We start from the raw sequence: 4,474 nt of genomic DNA on the forward strand, positions 1-4,474 counted from the left end.
TTCCTTAAGCCATTTCAGATAAGAATGTTTCAATTGATGTTTCCCCCATCCTTCCTCCATGTTTGTATATTTCTCATCCCCTTCCCCTCCATTATGAGAAATAGTGGTTTTCACTCCCATCTTCCTCTGTTCTACACTAGTGTATTTCTTCATTTATCTACCTTCTTTTTCCTCTCTCTAAAATTTCAGAACAGAAACAATCCACCCTTGGGGCCTTTTTTTCTTACCTAACTCCCTCAATACCCTCTGAAGTTGCTGAGGGAGCTAAATAAGAAAATTAGATTCTGAGAGAACACTTTTCTCCCCCTATTTGAATGTTAGCACTCCATCATCATATGACCCCTTGCAATTGCTTAAATAAATATAAGAGTTTCTGTAGTGGTCCCTGCCTTGAAGTAATCAGAACATTGTCATTCTCAGAGGCATCTACAGCATGGGTGTCAAACTCAAATAGAAACAGGGCTGCTAAGCTGTATATGAGGGTCTCTGTGGCAGCATATTGACTTAGAGAACCACATATTAGGATAATCTGTTTTATTATAGTTTTATTTATTTTGTCAAATATTTACCAATGATGGGCTTTATTTTTATTTATTTTGGTGAGGCAATTGGGGTTAAGTAACTTGCCCAGAGTCACACAGCTAATAAGTGTCAAGTGTCTGAGGCCGGATTTGAACTCAGGTCCTCCTGACTCCAGGGCTGGTGCTCTATCCACTGTGCCACCTAGCTGCCCCTGGGCTTTATTTTTGATACTTTTCGTGTAAAGGACCTTACCATCTTTGAGGAACACATCTTCAGTTTGGACTCTGAACTGACCATTCTCTAGGACAATGGCAAATATCTTGGATGAGCATACATCTCGTCTTATGCCTCACTTGAGATGAATAGTCACAGGGTCTTTAAACAATATTGATATTAGTAATTGGGGGTCATTACATTTTTCAATTGACCTTACGTGAGAGAAAACTTGTTAGAAAGCCTTGAAGCAAGTATTAAGAAGATACTAAGGTTATTAAGAGACACATTTTTTTCTCCACTGAGTCATGTGTAATTTAAGATTCTAAATGTGGATTCTAATCTGTTCCCCCAGTTTTGGGGGAAACTGACTAAAATCACTGATAAAACGAGTTTAGGTTTTTAAGGGTTTATTGGAAAATAGAAAGAAAAAGATTGAGAACAGAATTCCAACAGCCTGGCATTCCTATCTTTCCTCAAATTTCCTATGAAGTCCTCTGCCGCCATCTCCACCAAGTCAGGAACCCAAAAGCTCAAGAGCTCTCCGTGCAGGCTCCCTCTCCTCCTTCCTGTCTCCTCCCAGACCATAGGAGGTTCCTCAAGTTGATTGGCTGGTAGCCTTGATAGACAGCACCCATGAGCAAACGTCATTTCCTGATGCCAAGGAAAAGCCACAATGCCTCTGAGGCATTTTCCTCATGGTGGAGCTTTCCCACAGCAAGTCTCCAGTAGGTGGCATCATTCCAATCATTACAGTCACATGCTTTTTTATTGTTAACTAATAGTGAGCACCGTGAGATCTCGTATTCCTTGAACCTGTCAGTGACTTATTTCACTGTAAAGATGTGATGTGCTATGCAATATCCGTCTTGCCCTAGGACCAATAGTATAGTATAGTATAGTATAGTATAGTATAGTATAGTATAGTATAGTATAGTATAGTATAGTATAGTATGGTATAGTATAGTATGGTATAGTATAGTATAGCCCTTAAGAACCCAAGGTCAGGTATATTAATATTATTGTGCTATAAGAAATGACAAGCAGGATAATTCCAGAAGAACCCAGGGTCAGTCATATCACCACCATGTCTATAGCATCAAGACATGAAAAAAATAAAAGGATAAGCATGGGTGATGGATAGGCAATGATCTCTCTTGGCAGACAATACAAATATTTATCTAAAAAATCCAAAAGGCTCAACAACAACAACAAAATTAAGGAGATAATAAATAACTTTAGCAAGGAAGCCAGTTATAAAGTGAACCCACAAAAATTATATGCGTTCATATGTCCACAAAGGGAGATAAAGAGAAATATACTTTATAATAACAACAAATACTGAATATTTAGGCTTTAAACTATTAAGGCATACACTATACCTTCAAGATAATTTCAGAATTGCTTTTTGATGGAAATTAAGGAACAATTGAGAGATAAATCTTGTGCATGGCTAGTATGATCAACTATAGTAAAAGTGTCAATACTTTTCAATTAATTTATACATCTTACAACATCAGTGAAAATCAAGCATATCCTTTGATCCAGAAATCTCTATAGTGGGACTATAGTCTTTATATAATGTAATTAAATAGGAAACAAAGGCAGAAAGATATAAAAATAGATGCTTTATTTATCGTAGCAAAAATATTGTAAACACCCTCTGTGTCCAATAGTTGGGAAATGTTTGAAAAGAGTATGGTATATCACTGTAATTATATATTACAATCACAATAGAATAGAATGTCAAATAAAAATGTTTCACCAAAACAGATGTGGACAGGGTGCTTGACAGTGTCCTATGTTGCAGAAAGTTCATGAAGGATAAGGGTTTTTTAAAAGGCCATTCAATTCAATGTGAGGGAGAATTCACATTGGTAAAATCCTTGATGCATCAAAGCAATGACATCAAATTCTTACCATAACAAACTTTTTTTTTTTTTTTTGCGGGGCAGTGAGGGTTAAGTGACTTGCCCAGGGTCACACAGCTAGTAAGTGTCAAGTGTCTGAGGTTGGATTTGAACTCAGGTCCTCCTGAATCCAGGGCCAGTGTTTTATCCACTGCGCCACCTAGCTGCTCCCTATAACAAACATTTCTAAAACTGTCAGAGAGAAATAGCAAAATTAAACCCTTTGCTGGTTCCTGCTTTTTAGTCAAAGTGCTTCTAAACTTTTTGCACATCACATTTTAGCTGTCCCCCCTTCCCCCCCCCCAAGGACATGCTTTAAATCAGGACCTTAAGTCAAAGTAGTAAATGCTTTCAGAACCTGTGTGAAAATAACTACCATTTCATTACATGTCAGCTAGCTAATCTTAGCTCCTGATTAATTACTGTCTCCCCATTAGTCTGTATATATGGGTGTATGTTTGTGTGTCCATGACACACACATATATAAACATATACATTATATATATGTATGTGTGTGTGTGTTTCTAATTAATACTCAGTGCAGCTTTAGAAAAATCCCAGGATTCCTAGCAATATGCCACAGGCTAGGGGCTTCTGGCTTCCTTAGCATGAGAATTGAACAATTGCAGAAATTTCTGATGCTCCCTACAGTGACTCTCTGAGGTGGCCCTACATGGCTATTGCCCATGACCACCATCCCTCTTCTAAATCAGCACCATTTGTATGATGTAGTCCTTGTGTGAGACTCAAGAGTCTCAAATCCCAGCATGCCTTCCAATGACTATCAGTTCTGTCTGTGTTAGGATTGTGAATAGACCAAAGAAGTGCTGGAATCATTCAATATAGAGGGAGGGCAGAGGCAATCTCCTTTCCTATTACATATAAATTGTTCATTCTTTTAAGTCATGTCCAATTCTCTGTGACCCCATTTGGGGTTTTCTTGGCCGAGATACTGGCATGGTTTGCCATTTCCTTCTCCAGCTCTTTTTTACAGATGAGGAAACTGAGGCAAATGGGGATAAGTGAATTACATCTTACAAGGTCACACAGATAGTATTTGTGGCCAGATTTGAGCTCTGGAAGATGAATCTTCCTGACTTCAGTTCTGCTGAACCACCTAGCTGCCCCTTACCTATAAGTAGCTCTAATAGGTTCTGGACTTACCCACCCTTACAGGTAGGTTGGTTCTCCCAACCCACTATGTACAAGCAGCAGGTTGGGTCCCCCAGAATGAGGCTGGCTACATTTTCCCTTCAGGGTTCTGAAAGCACCTGAAAACTTATGGGGTTTTCTTTAATGCTATGGGCTCAAGTCCCCGTTCTAGCATGTTCTCCCAAGATCAATTATTTGGTATTAGTGAACAGTTCCTCACTATCATCAGTCTGGCATCCCAAGTATCAGTTCAACCAGGTGATATCTCTTTGATATCATTGATAAACAATTAAGACCAATTAGCTTTTACAAAGGAATATTTACTGATAGGATAGAGCAAAATCTATACCCTTCCCTGGAAGCACACTTTGCCCTCTTCCACCTCAGGCCTTGGGGGACATGGGCTCAAATTTTTTTTCTCATTTTTTTTAAAATTTAAAAAAAATTTATTTATTTTAGTTTTCAACATGTGTTTATACAAGCTTTCCAATTTCAGATTTTTCTCCCTCCCTCCCCTCCCTCGATCCTCCCCTAGACAGCAGGCAATCTGATATAGGTTATATATATATATATATAAAATAACATTAAACATATTTCTGCATTAGTCATATTATACGAGAAGAATCAGAGCAAAAAGGAAAAACCTCAAAAAAGAAAAAACAAAAGAAATAGTATGG

The sequence above is a fragment of the Dromiciops gliroides genome, chromosome 6 (genome assembly GCF_019393635.1).
Source record: "Dromiciops gliroides isolate mDroGli1 chromosome 6, mDroGli1.pri, whole genome shotgun sequence".
NCBI lineage: Eukaryota > Metazoa > Chordata > Mammalia > Microbiotheria > Microbiotheriidae > Dromiciops > Dromiciops gliroides.